This window comes from Talpa europaea (assembly GCF_964194135.1).
Source record: "Talpa europaea genome assembly, chromosome: 5".
Classification (NCBI taxonomy): Eukaryota; Metazoa; Chordata; class Mammalia; order Eulipotyphla; family Talpidae; genus Talpa; species Talpa europaea.
Genome location: NC_140071.1, coordinates 102,616,328 through 102,632,982, shown reverse-complemented (window position 1 = coordinate 102,632,982; position 16,655 = coordinate 102,616,328). Strand labels below are relative to the sequence as shown.

Below are 16,655 nucleotides of genomic sequence, written 5' to 3'. Positions count from 1 at the left end.
TCCACTGAATCACCAAAATAGATCTATGTTTTCAAATGCTGTTCTTAAAGAGAATCCGTAGTAGAACAAGTTGAATGAATTATGGCAATTTGAATCCAGTTGATTCAAAATTAGTGCGTGTGCACGTTTGTGTGTGTATGAGCTTGCATGCATGTGTTTTCTGTAAAATTCCAAATTATCTGTTGCATCTTTGCTAGAAGAAAGCATTTTGAACACAATAGATTTACTTTATTTTCCCAAGGTGAATAAAATCCATTGATTTTACAGCGTGAAAAGACATTAATGTGAGATTATCAAAGACATCAAATCTGATTTACTTTCTGAATTCCTTCCCGATATCTTCTACAAACACCTTTTGAAGACACATATTCGATTAACTCATTCCTATTAATGATTGATGGTAATTCCCCAGTATCTTCAGAAGCCCAAGGCCTGCATGCATTGAAATGTATAAGGCAACTCCAGTCCACTGGTGGTGTGCTTTCTGAGCTTACTTCTTGCCATGTTCAGGTTAGTCCAGTCTAAAAGCAAATAAGTTTTTCTCTGAAAAATCCAGTTCTTTTATATGCCTGTATTTTTGCACAAGATATGGTACCTGCTAGTAAACAAAAAATAAGCAAAAACAATTAAGAAAAATCATGGAGGGTTTTTTTTTTTTTTTTGAACATTAGGACACATGAAGTGTAGCAATTCTGTTAGTAATCTTGCTTTCTATTTTACAGGCAAATTTAAGCAGATCAGAAATGATCTTCCACATGCAATGACCATAGCATTTATCAATTTTACTGCCATTACCCCTTCTGTAAATTGCGTAAGGACAGACAAATATTCTACTACTACCCTAATGGTCATCCTCTTCACCTACTCAAGGACTTTCATCCAGTGATTGTCTGTTTCTTATATGTATCATAAATTCCTCACCTCATTCTTTACTGAATTATATCTTGAGAAACATACTGTCGTATCTGAAATTCTAAAAACAAAACTTTCTCTCGATCTCTCATCTCTTTCTAGATCTCTCTTTTCTCTTGGAGCATTCTTGAGCAAAATCCTCAAGAGGTATTTTAAAGTCAGAATCTCCACATCTTCTATTCACTGATAGCCATTGTTTATCCCAACCATTCTATCAAAACTGGCTTACTTAAGGTCAGCATTGACAATCAAGTTGCTATACGCTGGCTCATGATCGGGTTTATTTTACTAGACTTCTCATTGTTTCTGCCAGCTAACCACGTATCCCTTCTGAAAACACTTTCCTCACGTAGCTTTGAGTTACAGTTCCCAAGCAGTTTATTTTCTTTAAAAAAAAAAAAAAAGATTTGTTTATGCATATAAGAACTGAGGTGTAAGGCAGAAGTGTGGGGGGTGAGAGGATTTGCCAGAGAGAGAGTGGGGAGCAGAACAGGCAGCTCTACTGAAACACACTGCTGAGATGAGCAGCGGGGAGATAGAAGAGGTCTGCTGCATCATGTGGGTTGCTCCCTGGCCGGGGATTGAACTCATGCTGCAGTGACTGGCAATATCTTGATAGTGCTGTCTTTGACCCCTGCACCACCAGGGAGGCCCCAAAGGAGTTTATTTTCTACCTTACTTGTAACACGTTCCTGTTGTCCATTCCATGGCCTTTCTCCTGATAAAGAGCAAAAGCTCAAATCTTTTTGTTGAGACTTAAACAAAATAACCGTGAAAAGGTTAATTGGTAATTAACAGAATGGTATGGAAGATTGCAGAGATTATGTGATTGAAAGATGAAGATTATTTCAGGCAAAAGCTTATTGAGGCAAAGATTATTGAGGCAAAAGCTCAATACAGGAAGAAAATTTTTTTAAACTATGTTTCATAGTTGTAATTAAAATGAAGATAAGTGCTTGAAAACTTAACAGAGGAAAAATCCAAAATACTTGTATATCAAAAGAAGGAGGAGGTAAAGAGAGAATAATCTAAAATATTTACATTGATATTTTGAAAAATGTAGCCAATATGAGTACTTTCTTTGCATGATCTGGAATATTTTTAGAAAAATGTGTCATTCCTTTACATTAATAAAACAATAAATGGGCAAATAATTGTCAGAGAAAATCTCATAGTCAAGCAGGAACATAATAACAAACGCCTTAAGATATTGTGGCTTGTGGAAGAAATGAAATGAAATTATTTTTGCAGAGAACACTGCTAAATAAATTGGATTGAAGTAGAGAAAAACAAAACATATTCTCAGAGGAACACACATTGCTTTTTTTATTAAAAAATGTACGTTTGGTATTATTTGCACTGCTGTCATTTTAATCATACATCAAGATTGACAGGTGATAAATTTACTTACAGTACTATCTTGGTTATCTCAACACTTGATGAGAACTTCAGGACAAGACAATAAAGAGCTTTGGCAGGTCTTTCCTGTGGGGAATTAACTAGAAGTTGTCTTGCATCATTTCCCAATTTCAGGTGGGTGGTGAAATAGAGGTCATTCTGACAGAAAATATTGTTTTATTGACAAAGGAAGAAATTAAGATCGAAGGACACTATAGAAGAGGTAAGTTAGCCTTTCAGTAGAGTGGACAGCTTGTTGATTTAATGCCACAGTTTACACAATTTTAGTCCCTTATTCCTTCAAGTGTGAGTACAGACTAATATGAGTACTGGAGAGCCTTCTCAAATCATTACTCTTTTGTTTACTGCATTTGTAATATTAAGCTTGCCGTCTATTTACATCTCTGCCTTCAAGTTAGAGAATGAAGAAGCAGGGCTGTCATTTCATTGTTTTCCATTGTTTCCAGAAATAATGGCTTCTAGAGAATAGCCCTCCTTCACAGCGCTGTCAGCTATCAAATCTTACTAGGTTTTTGGTTCTGCCTTTAGTCGAGGCGCCCTTAGCTTTTCTTTATATATATATGGATTTATACATTAATTTCTTTACATCATTGTTCATTTTTGTATGGTGTTTTATATCCCCCCTCAGGTGTAGTCCCCGTAAATCTCCCACCACCATAGCCCCATGAACCCTTACCATAGTCCCTTGTGCTCCTCACTCTTTCCTTTAGCTTTTCTTCAAGATTTGGCAAATAATGTGTGGCAAATAATGTTTCTTTCAGTTTAAATTAAGTATAAAGTGGGCACATGTTTTTATCCTTTTTACAACACCATAATCACAACATTCCCCTCAAAATCTAGTTTAATCTGAAGTCTCCTAAAAAACCCAGAAACAAATGATGTGCTCAATTTGTGGATTCCTGCAGCCTGCATCACATGTAGCAGATAGATTAGAATCTAATCATATGCTGTCATACATTGTGTCTTAGCCATTCCATGGGTTTTATTTTTTCTTTAGTGAATTTGTAAGCTTGTTTACACAATTTGTATGCCCTCATTCCTCCATCTGCTCTGAGCATATAGCAGGGAATCAACATGTGCAAAATTGAATTATGCATAACAGCTAATTTCAGAACAATATCTTGTAAAGTTGCAGAATTGCAAACTTCTCTGTGCGTGTTATCTCCTGAATGTTTTCTTCAGAATTGCCCACTATCCACTATTGTGAAAAAGAGGGAATGAGAATTAAGTTTATTATCTAACAAAATTTTTAGCATTTCTGGGATTAGGTAAAATAAATGTCATATAGTCACAAGAGGTTATAATAATTCCAGCTCCACATAAGAAAAGCATGTGATGGATATGAAGAACCTTGAAAGTCTGAGCTTAAGGTGGCCAAGTCAAATGTTGCTCAGGCTGGCAGGCTAAGACAGGACTGTCAATAGATCTCAGTGCCAGGTGTAAACAAGCAACATGGGTCAGAAAAGAACAGATTGCCGGAGCTTTCTAATCAAGGCCAGTGCTTTAGAACCTACGTGTCAAAAAAATGATAGACAAAGACAGGAGTGAGAAAATTGGACTGATTCTTGAGACTATAGACTTACCCCAAAGTTCAAAATGAAGTAGAAAGTGATGTCTGTAAACTGCTACTTAATGAAGTACTATTACCACTAAAGCTAGAGAACTTTAATTTTTATCTTTGAGAACCTAACAAACAAAAAAGTACCTAATACTTACAGTTTTGTGGTTTTATGTCCTTATGCCTTATGGCTACATTACTTCCTCCGTCATTTCAAGAGAATGAAAACCAGAGCGTAATCCCTAAATAATTGTCTGATTATTTCACTGTTATCTAATATTTATGCTTGGGAAGCTGATAAAACATGTGACATGGAACAAGTTGTGTGATACACATTTAAAAAATTAAAAATATTTAAAGTATTTAAGGTATAGGAACAATTCTGATCTCTGTTTTTCTCATAATCATATTGAAATGATTCAATATGTGCAAAAGTCAATAAATGCAAAACATTATTGAAGACTGGAACTGGTGATCAACGTATCAAGTATTTTTGCAAATTTATATGTGGTGAAATGTGGGTAGAATCACATATATGTTTGAACTTAAAAAAAAATAAAGAATATAGCAAAAGACAGCAGAGTTAGAAACATTTTCCTGAGAAAGTAAGGTTTACTAGCTATGCTAAATCACTAATCATTTTTCATGTTCTCTCCTACTTCCAAATACAGAATATTTGGAATATTGTTATTTGCCTATAAGCTAAATTAAATTTGCATTATCTATATGCAACAGACTGAAATAGAAATATAAGGTAAAATATTTTAGTTTAAATGTTAGTTTGTGTGATGAAGCAAGATACTTGAAGATAAATATTCTATAAATTTGAACAAAAATTTGATTAAAAAATTGAAATGGAATTTAAGTCTAATGGGAAGACAATGTCACAGATTTTCACAGATGTCAGACACACCTGTTTCTATTTTGCCTTGGATTCACTATTGTAACAGGGTGGTGCCCAGGAAAAGGGGAAGTTTCAGGTTCCCTGCCCCACCCAAAGGAGAGTGGGGCTGAGCAGGGAGAAAAAGCTGGAGAGGAGACTGGAAGAAGGAAGGAAGCAGGATGGAGAGCAAGAAGGAGACCTGGAGGCACATGGAGCAGAGAGACAAGTGAAGAAACTGCGCCTGCTTCTTGATCCTGAACTGGTTGGAACAGATGTGGGTGAGACCCGTGGGGAGGTTAACAATGGCAGCTTTTATCTTGATTTTGATTTTGTTCTTTTCCTCCCAGACTTGTCTGGCTGTTTCTGATCCTTTTCTGTGGGTCCCTGCTGGAAGATGCTTTAGACTTGTGGCAGGCTTTCAGGCCTCGCTCTGGGCCAATCCCATTTGGGTGGACTTTTACCCACAAGGGAATGGGTAACTTTGGGTGCTATATTCTTGTCTTTTCTGTATTGTTCACTAATTGTATTGAAGTTCCTTCCCATTAAAGGTCTTATGTTTTGTCTTGATGTGGTGGATGGCAGAATCTATTTATAGGGGGCAGGTTTGGGGGTTCTGGGGTGTCCCTCTCCCTGTCCAGTAACATTACCACCCAGAGAGTCACTCATACATCTTCTGAAACCATGGTTCCAAATAAATGTTCTAGGTGTATGGAGATAGTCCTTGTTTCTCCTTTTCTCCAAACATGAAAATAGGCAAAGTCTATCACAGGCACCAAGAAGGAGCATGTACGGCTATGCTCCCTTGCTAATTCCTAGTTAACTTTCCGTAGCTCATGGCCCTTCAGTACGACTCTGCCAGGTGTCCGGTGGCCAGACTGCATGATGCTCTCCACCATGTCAGGGGTGACCTTAAGAGATGATGGGTCATCTCTTTGCCATGCAGATCTATGTCTTATTTTCTCCTTTCCTCCAAAGAGAAGAGTCCAGGTTAATTACAAATTCAGAAAAAAATACTGTGTACAATATCTTCTCATTAGTATCTAAGTCTGCAAGACTTAGAATTGCTGGGAGAAACAGGGAGGCTAATGACAATATGGACTCTATTCTGTGTTTTCTTGCTGAGCCGTCTGGTATTTGCAAACAATTTAGCCTTTTCATTGCTGGGCTTACTGCATTATCTGCAATGTGCTTGAATCCTTGTCAGTATTATTGTGAATTGTTCCCATTGTATTCTTGAGGACTCACCTATAAATAAACACCAATGTGACAGGCCATTAATAGTTAAAATTACCATAAAAGTCTTATCCCATTTCACACTATATAAAAAAACCTATATAGTTTTTTTTTCCTTTTCAGGAACTTTGTGAATTCACTATTGAACATTGAATAAAAAGTATGTAACTGGTCACTGATGCTCAAGTTTTTACCTTTGAAATGACAAAACGAGTGGTTTTCCTACTATTTTTTTAATTGAAAAACCTTTTAATTGATATTCACATGGAAGAATAAAACGAACCAAAAAAGTATTTTCCTCATGAAGGGGAATGAGATTTTCAGCCTTTCTCATCCCCACTTCTACTCCACATGCTCCAGTGAGCCTGGAAAGCACTTCTGAAATTACCAGAACAGATCATCCCTCAGATTTTTCTACCATAATATTCAGATGGTGTCAAAAACAGGAAGCCCTATGCCTCAGCTCACAAGGGATTTTTGCTTTTTAACAGAAGAGAGGACTCATGATTATAAGACCGGAACTTGACGAATAGTAATACAGAAAGGGGACAAGTTAGAAAAGACGTTTCAGCATGAGGTTAAAACCACTGAAATGAAACCGGGAACCTCAAGAGTCTAGTTACTCCAAGTCTGGTCCACAAAGAGCATCGCCCAGGAGAAGTACAGGATTTCAGGCCCTGCCCTATGCATACTGAATCAAATCTGAATTTTAACAAGATGCTTAGATTACCTTAATGTTTGAGATGGCTATGCTAAAGCAATTGTAACAGTGTGATATGCAGAGAATGGGGAGGTTCCAGGTTCCCTGCCCCACCCAGGGAAGGGTGGGGCTGAGCAGGGAGTTGAAGCTGATGGAGCAAGAAGGAGGAAGAGATCAAGAACAAGACCTGGAGGAGGCACATGGAGCAGGGAGACATGTGAAGAAGCAGTGGTTGCTTTTCAGCCTTGGACTTGTACCAAGGACTTGGGGGACATGGAAGGAGACACTTGAAAGAGACAGAAATGTGAGCGAGAGACCAGAGGGCAGCTTAACAATGGCAGCCTTTATCTTGACTTGTATTTTTTTTTTAAAGATTTATTTTTATTTATACAAGAGCTGGGGTTCAGGCCAGAGTTGTGGAAGGGTGAGAGGATTCACCACAGACAGAGCGGGGAGCAGAACAGGCAGACAGAGACCAAAGGCACTGCTGAGGGGAGCAGCAGGAGAGACAGGAGAGGTCTGCCTTGCCATGTGGGATTCTCCCTATCCGGTCAGGAATTGAACCAGCACTGTAGAGGCTGTGGACAGCTTCACAGCACGGCACTCAACCCACTGTGCCAAGGGGAGGCCCACCTTGACTTACATTTTTATTTGACTCCTTTTGTCCCTGACTTGCCTGATCTCTTCTACCCCTTTCCTGTGGTTCCCCAACAAAAGATGCCTTAGATGCCTGATAAGCTTTTGGGTCTCAGTGGTCTTGCTTTGGGGCAACCCTGTTTGACTAGACATTTATGCATGAGGGGATGGATAACTTTGAGTACTTCGTGGGGAAACTGTTTTAACTATATCTTTCTCTAATCTCTATCTCATGCTAATGCTATAAAAGTTCCTTTCCATTGAAGGTCTTATGCACCAGACTATGTTTTGTCTTGATGTGGCAGATGGTAGAACCTATTTAGAATGGGCAGGTTTGGGGGTCCCAAGGTCCCAGGGTGCTCCTCACCCTGTCTGTTAACACAGTATCTTTCAACACTGGCTATCCTTGCTCACCATCCCCAGAAAACCTCTCTCTCTCTCTCTTTTAGTTTTACAGGTGATGTAAACTAGCAGTCACAGGTAAAAAAATATAATTTTAAACAAAGAATAAACCCCTGACTCAAGAAAACCAAGAAAATCTTCTGGGGATAACCAAACAGAAGGCATGCTTCAATTTGGCCCCAGGAGGAAGGCATGCGGTGATTAATGACTGAAACACACAGTGTAAAAGTGTGCATGTTATGTCACATAACAGCGGTCTAACAATTCCCAACTGGATGTAAGCAAATGTTTGAAGATGCCAAAACTTATCTGACAAGTTGATGATAGTATTGTGGAGACAGGCATGTAAAAGCTTTAAATGTAAAACATGAATATATGGATGGTTTATTAGGATGATTTCAAAGAATTTGTATTTTCAGATCAGAGATTAGAAAACAAATGCGTGTGGTACTAGAGATCTCATGAAGAATGCAAAAAATGAATATGTTTACATTAAATAAAGGTTAGTTTTCCATCAATGATTCCCTCCAGTTCCCACTCTGGGAAGATGTTGTTCTCTAGGAGAGTTCCATAGAAACAAAGTGAGGACTAATCGTTAAGGCCGTTAATTCAAGAAGACTATTGAGATCAGGCCACTGACTCATCATGTTATGTAACTAAAACACAAGAACTTAAATCCTAGACTTCCCATCACACCAGAAAAGGGCTTTTAACCAATGAATATGAAGTGGCAGAGCTGACTGAATCCTGACCCATGGTTATAACAGGGCAGAGACTCTTGCTTCTCAAACCGTGCAGCTAAAGAACCACATCATGAATGAGCGGGTCCCTCTCCTGGAGGCTGATGTGTGGTGTAACTAGATCCCTCAGTACTATTCTAGAAACATATCAACAACATTATGCCCACCAGATAGTACTCCTCTCTCAGCAAGTTTCCCCTAAAAATATTACTCCATAAGACTGAATGTGTATGATCATCATTGTTTGCTTAACAATTATTTGGACAATGGTCACAATGATCAGTAAAGGTAAAAATGAAATACGTAGGAAAGAAATAAAAATATCCATACAAAAATACCCATAAAAATACCCATGCCTACCAGTTAGGCACTATGGAGAATGTCATAGTTAATTTTATGTGTTAACTTGGTGAGGTCACATGCTCAGATATGTGGCTAGACATTAATATGGATATTTCTGGGAAGGAATTGTTGAATGAGATGAACATTTAACCTCCAACTCAGAGGTCTTACCCAGTATCAAGCTTTGGTAATAGTGTCAATGATACGAGTAATTGTGGGGTCCAGATGAAGCAGGAAAGGTCTGGAACCTCCAGTGCAACATCCAGATATGCTGTAGTACTGGACTAACTTGAGAATTCATGGAACATCACTAATTATCCTAAGAGAGTTTGGTTATGGCTTATGTAACATTTTCCAGGCCATTTTCTGTGTCTCTGGCCCACTGCTGGAGGCCAGTGTTCTTTGGATGCCTCGGTGTGCTTCACCAAGGATCTCTGAGAGTGCTCACCTGAGTACCCCGGGAGCCCGTGGGTGGCGGCCCTGCACAGGGACCCTCCAGCAGGTCTAGATAGGGGGCACAGAAATGGTTCTAAATACAGCATATATACATTGAAGCAATAAAGGATTGAATATGAAGCATAGAAGCAGATAGTGCCAAACTGTAAGCAGTAGTTGGGTACAGTTAGTGATGGGGCCGCATTTCCTTTTACTGCTGCTGAGATGGAAGTTAGTAGAATTAAATATGAAATGAAATACACCGAAGGTATTAGTTAGTGAATGAGGGTTCTATAAAAATTAAAGGCTACACCACCACATGTTAATCTGGAACAAGAATTCCAAGAAGTACTTCCAAATGCTAGTATAATTATGCAGGTTCCAGAGAGGCTTGTGACAGCAAGGAATAATGAAGACCTTCTGTTTTCAAGACCAGTGGATCTTGACCTTATTCAATCCAATCCCTTTAAACCTATGGCACTAAAATGCCAGCTTGTATACTTGCACGAGTTGAAAGACTACCAGGTTTTCTGGCTTTAGAAAGACCTCCTTCAGCCCCTCAAAGTGAAAGAAATCTGTGTGGTTGGCAGGTTGAAAAGAGCACTCAATGAGGAAAAATGCTGTTTGCCAAATTGGACAGCTGGTCAGAACTGACTCCATTGTGGGAAAGCAAAATGAAATATGATGGGAAAGGACAGTGCTGCACGGTGGGCCTGCTGTGCCACTTCTAACCCTCCTCGTGACAAGGTGTGGTGTTTCAAATACAGATGCAATAAATGGAAGGGACTTCAGATGCCTCAACTGTTGTAGATGCGGCTTCTTTAACACAACAGATAATCAAACAAAACAGACATCTCCAACTTCTAGAAGAGGAGAACAAAGAATATGCTAAAAAGAAATGGCCATGTACTCATTACTATAGTCTTCTGACTGCTTTATAATAGCTGGCTCTGGTTTTGCTGCCAGAAGTAGTCTCAGCTTTCATAACTATGGTGTCAAAAGCTGGAAATAAAAAGAATTTGCAAGCTTAAATACATTCCCATAAATCCATAGATCTCAGCTTTGTTAGGAATAAGCCATCCTAGAAGTCAGGCACATCCTCTAAGGCATTCTATAGTGAGGAGCACTCTCAGCAAAGATAGCATCAATCAGGAAGCTGTCTTTTATTGCTATATGACTTCACTATCATTTGTTCCCTTGAAATGTTTCATTATGTATTAATTTCCAAAGGGTACCATAAAATGTACTACAAACTGGAAGGCTTAAAACAAATGAAAGTTATTGTTCACAGTTCTGTAATCTTCTGGATGCTCTGAAGTAGAAGCCATTTCATGGCCCCTCCTAGCTTCTAGGGGCTGCTTGGTGTTTCTTGCCTTATGACAGCATAATTTCTCATCTGCCTCCATCTTCCAGTGGCATTTTCAGACATGTCTCTGTGCCTGATTATAAAGGCACCAATGATTGGTATTAAGGCTCACCCAAATTTGTTTTCAGCTCATTTTAACTAATACAAAGGCCACATGTTCAAAAATAACTGGCCACAACTTGGGCTTGTCATAATGTTTCCATAAAAGTGCCACTAGCCTGAAGCTAGCACTCCCAGCCAAAGATCTTTAAAGACATCAGATGCCATAGTGTCCAAAACAGTGAATATTTGATCCTAGGTAAGGGGACATGCCCTCTCCAAGTATAGGAGAAAAGAATCATTTAAAACTTTACTTTATTCATCTCTTAATTTAATGAAGTCCTGTATTTTTACAAATAGAGAAACAGTTGTTTCAGTAAACCTTGGACTGAAAATGATTGTTGCAAGAAAACTTGAAAAATTCTATTTGCAAGCTGATGGGCATTTACCACAATGATGTTATTTCTTCATCTAATAAAAAATGGAATTGAAAGTCACACTACTAACTCTAAAGCAAGGATTCCAGGAACCTTAAATAAGTTCTCTGAGGAGAAAATTTATAAATGCCACAAGATAACATTTGAAAGATGGCAGAACACAAGAATAATCATTTCCAAATTCATATTTTTTCAGGTCAGAAAAATTATGCATCTTGTCATTTTGCCACTAGAAATTACAGATGGTCTGGTGCTCAGTGTCCCCTACTTAAAAGTATAATTAGAAATTATCATGGTCAGTCATTTGGTTAATAATAACTTGCCCACTGAACACAGTTGCCACACACTTTCCTGAATCTTATTTATGAGCAGCAGTGACTTTCTGTTCCTAAGATGGAACAGTCCTACTGCATGAACATTAAAACAAGAACAGGACTAGTTAGTGGAGGGCTGAGAAAGCATTCACGTAAGACTTGGTAATCACTTAGGGTTATATACATTATCCTGGATGGAAATCTACATTTTGCTATTCTTTTATTATTTTAAAGATATCTATCTATCTTACAGATATATATATATATATATACACATATATAACTAAATAATTAAGGTAATACTTACGTAATTAAGTAATACTTATAAAAATCAGTAATTACTGTATTTTTGATATCTCAAACTTTCTGTTTTCTATACACATGAATGACAACTTGACATCCTAAATTTCCTTTCAGCATTGCATTTTCTGATATTTAGCAATATTCAGGAGACTTTAGACTACCTTCTGCCACATGGTTACCTACTTAATGTTTTTTATTGCTTTTATTTTATAAACTGAATCCTGGATGAGTGCTTTCTTTGTTTTGAAATGTCAAGGATGATGCTTTCATCAATTTTAATGAGAATTTGGGAAATTCTTACATTGCCTGGACTCAGGCTATTGTTTGTGTTTTAATCAGAATTTTTTTCTTATGTCAGATTTCATCGTTATTGTGGCTTTCTTTTCTTTCTCAAATCTTCTTTGGAGTGCCTGTTTTCTAAGACTTGTTCCCCATCACTCCTGTGATTTTCTTCTTTGCATTCATTGTTGATCATTTGCAGCTGTGGATACTTTAATATGAGACAAATTAGATGGAAGCAAAGTAAATATCATTATTAACAATATATCAGTGTTTACATGATGAGAAGAGTTGTATTCAACAATTTTTAAAATTCTGATCTTATCTGCAAATATATGCATATAGCAATATAGCCCCCAAATATATAAAGGCTAAGTTGATAGATATACAGATCTATATAATAATCTTCAGAACTAGAGAATATACTACCTTACATAGAAAAAAATATTGTGCATGTGATTAAGGTTAAAGATGTTGAAATGAGGAGATTGCACTAGATCAATACAGGTAGAACTCATGTAATCAGGAGTCATCAAAAGCAGAGATCTTTCCTCACTATTGTCAGAGGGACAGCAGCAGGAGAAGGATTTGACTGGCATCTACTACTGAATCTGAAAGCCAGAAAAAATGTGCAGGACCAGAGAAAAGCCTCTAGTTGCTGGGAAAGGCAAAGAAATGGATTTTCCCCCAGTCTCCAGAAAGATTTTAGCTTTTGATTTTAGCTCAGTGAAAATCTATCTTATAAGCCACATAGTGATAAAATAATACATTTGTGTTGACTATATATTATGTATTGTGTATTATATATCATTTATGAAATATAAAAAATAGATTGTTTACAGATACAAATCTTCCTTGATTAGCGATAGATTTCTTATTGATAAACCCATTTTAAGTTGAAAATATTTGAAGTTGAGAATGCTGGCAATGCAGTTTGGTGGATTGGGGTGTATGGCTTACTCTTGTGATCACATGACTCAGCAGGAACTGAGACTCAGGTTGCTGCTCCGCATCTGGGGAGTTTTCTGCCACATATAAGTAAGCCAGGGAAAGACCCACATGCAAAACTTGAAGTTCAGTTTCTACAAAATTTGTATTGTTCTTGTATCTTTGTAAAGTGAGAAAATGGTAGGTGGAATCATATTGTGTGTGTGTGTACACACACATGCATATGTTGTTAAAGTAATTAAACAAGGAGGCCATTAGCATGTGATTCAAATGCCTCAGTGGCCTACATAAACAAACCAAAGTTAAGCCAGAGTCCATGCACTCAAATCTGAGAAAATGAACTTAAATAGAACCAATCACAACCAACCAACTAGGATTTCCTAAGTAAGACTGTAGTTTAAATTATACCTTGCTTTTGAATCTTCTTCATAAAAACTTCTTCCCTAGTTCCTGTTAGTTGAGTGCTCCTTGTTATGCCTTATATAACCTTTGTACTTCCTGACTGGAATAAAAGCAGGCTCAAATAAATAACTCCTGAAGATTTTAACTTAGTTTATATCTTAACAATATGTCAAAATCTGTATATCCACTATGTATATTCACACTCCTATCTTGCATTCCAGTCCCAAACCATAGGATTCGTTCTAGCATTTCTGCTGTGTTCTTTTATAACTTCTTTCTCTAATAACAAGAAACTTGGCTCTCATCATCTACACTATGTATAGTTATTTATTCAACAATTATACATAGGTGAAATAGTTAAAGATTGCTAACCCATACCCTGTGGGAAAAAAAATTTACCAACTGTTTGTATATATAGTTCTGTTAGCTCTACCCTCACTGTATCCTGTAAAAAAAAAAACAAAAAACAAAAAACAAAAACAAACAAACAAAAAAAAACACATTGCTCTATCAAAAAAACTTAAGTCCATTCCTTTTTTTCTTTTTAATTAATTAGTTATTTTTATTGAGGTAACATTGGTTTATAACATTGTATATGATGCAGAGTTGTAGGTTCATACCTCTTTCTAGCGTATGTTTCCATACCCCACCCACCACAAAAGCACCCACAGTTCTCCACCATGGTCCATTGGGACCACTACCCACTTTGTCCCAACCTCCTCCACCCCTCTTGTAGCCCAGTTTTACAGTCATATTTCTACGGTTTGCTTTTGTCCGACACTTCGCTTTGTTTCTCTATACTTCACATCTGAGTGAAGCCATTGAGTATTTTTCTTTCTCCTTTTGGATTATTTTGCTTAGCATTACGCCTTCCAGTTCCATCTAAGTTGTCACAAATGGCAAGAGTTCATCTTATTTTTATAGCTGAGTAGTATTCAGCTATACGCACACATCATCTTAATCTACTCATCTGTCATTGGGCATTTAGGTGGTTTCTATAATTTGGCTATTATAAATAGTGCTGCAGTGAACATACAGGTGCTTAAATCCCTTTGAATTAGTGTTTTTGTATTCTTTGAATCGATACCTATTGGGAATGTGGACTGGTCTGCCACTATGGAAAACATTTTTTTAAAGATTTATTTATTTATGCATACAAGAGCTGGGGGTAAGGCCAGAGGTGTGTGTGTGTGGGGGGGGGGTGTTAGAGGATTCACCAGAGACAAAGTGGGGAGCAGACCAGGCAGATCTACTGAAAGACACTGCTGAGGGGAGCAGTGGGCTAGGCAGGAGAGGTCTGCTGCACCATGTACGTCACCTCCCTGGCCAGCAGGAAAATCGAACTCATACTGCAGTGGCTGGCAATAGCTTGATAGCGCTGTCTTTAACCCCTGCACCACTAGGGAGGCCCCTCTATGGAAAACATTATGGAGGTTTCTCAAAACTTTTAAAATAGATCTACCATATTATTGTCAAGTCAGCTCCATTCTTTCTACTGCAGGGGACATTGAAAACCTCTGAACAGCCACCAGCTGCTCAGCATTTCTGCCTCCTGACTTGGACCACTTATTTAGGAATCACCAAACACATTAAAGGGATACATAGCTCCGGCAACTGTGTTCACGTTCCTGCATTTTCTTTTTTTGAGTATTTATAGTTCAATTTTTACCACTCGGTCAGTTTTGAATTTATTTTTGCTCAAAAGACCATAAGTTTGTTCAAAATTGTCTTCAGTTTTCTCACTGCATTACTTCTGACCATCCCTAATGCCTATTATTTTCCTTGATAGTATTTTTAGTGCTTAGCTTTGGTTTGTATTTCTTAGCTAATCCCATGTTAACAGATTGCAACTATAACTTCTAGGATTCCCATTTTTTATGGTGAGCTATTGATTTTAAATGGTATCACACTTCTGTATCATTTGAGAACTTTTAATGGTAACTTTGAGGAGAATCTGTGATCCCTAGTAAGCGGGTTATCATATTGGCTGGAAGTGTCTGTAGGCTTCTAATCATAGTTGCAGTTTTTTCTTGTAAAAAGAAGGAAACATGTTGTAAAGGGCCAGGACTAGCCACAGTGCAGGTTTTCTGATCCCATGCAGACCGGGTAAAGGAGGAGTCAGAGTCCTCAGTGGTTTTGCAGGTTTTTTATTTGGGGTTCACCAGGCATATGGCAGGCAGGGGTGCTGGCTGGGGGGCTGGCAGGCCTCCCAGCCCCCAGCAAGTCTTCACTCTATCTGGGCTCTCTAGCGTTCGTTCTGCTGCTTCTCGGCTTCTCTTTCGGCTTCGGCTTCGGCTTCTACTGCTGCTACTGGTGCTGCTGGCATTCCCCCTGTGACGCCGCCCTTAAAAAGCACAGTCTTAGCTCAGCTGAATCCCATCTACCTATGCCCACACCCTATTCCAGGTGCCCGCCATCAGGCATGCATTCAGGACAAGGATCCATCATCTATCCTGATGGCGGAAGGGCAGAAAAGCCTGATATTTTCTTTACCCTACACATGTTTATATGTCAAAAAATTTCATGATTAATTTGGATAATCCCAGAATTACTTTCATGAAGTCATTGGCCCTGGGGACTATCTGCAATTAGAGATGTATTACCAAAAAGCATTTTAGGGCCTTTAGGAAAAAATTGGAGTGAATTTAATATGTGAAAACTCTTCACAAATCAAATAAACACAAAATTGATTAGCTTTCATCTTTTCAAATGCGCCTTTAAAGGAATTATTTAAGTTTATATTTCAAAAAAATATGGTAGAAATTATTTTCTATAGAAGCAAAAGTGATGAGTATTCTGAAAATGATATCAGTGTGCCTCCCCTGGATACATCCTCTCCTGTGTAAGCCCCAATTTCTGACTTGAGTATTTGAGTGGGTTAGTTATGATCCAGGAAAGCAGCAGAGGGTGTTAAATGAATGATTGTGGGTGATTTAGTTAATGTGAAGCTATCCAGGAGACTCTCATCTTTACATCTTTACATATTCCCTGTTACCATGGTGGAGTAAGGAAAAATGTCAGGCTTTTCTGCCCTCCTGCCATCAGTATAGATGATGGAACCCTGTGGTCCTGAATGCATGCCTGATGGCGGGCACCTGGAGTAGGGTGTGGGCATAGATAGATGGGATTCACCTGGGCTAAGACTGTGGTTTTTAGGGGCAGCGTCACAGGGACACCAGCAGAAGCCAAGAACGAACAGAAGCCGAAAGAGAAGCCGAGAAAGAAGTAGCAGAAGCCAAAGAAGCAGAGAACACCGGAGAGCCCAGATAGAGTGAGGATTTGCTGGGGGCTGGGAGAACTGCCAGCC

At 38.3% G+C, this 16,655-nt stretch overlaps 1 pseudogene across 1 annotated transcript; it reads left to right on the top strand.

The window, feature by feature from the left end:
- The first annotated feature begins 390 nt into the window (after nucleotides 1–390).
- Nucleotides 391–10,201, top strand: LOC311170593 (mitochondrial fission factor-like; annotated as a pseudogene). The gene is made up of 3 exons: nucleotides 391–510; nucleotides 9,567–9,921; nucleotides 10,009–10,201. The product of its transcript is annotated as a mitochondrial fission factor-like (transcript).
- Nucleotides 10,202–16,655: the final 6,454 nt, after the last annotated feature.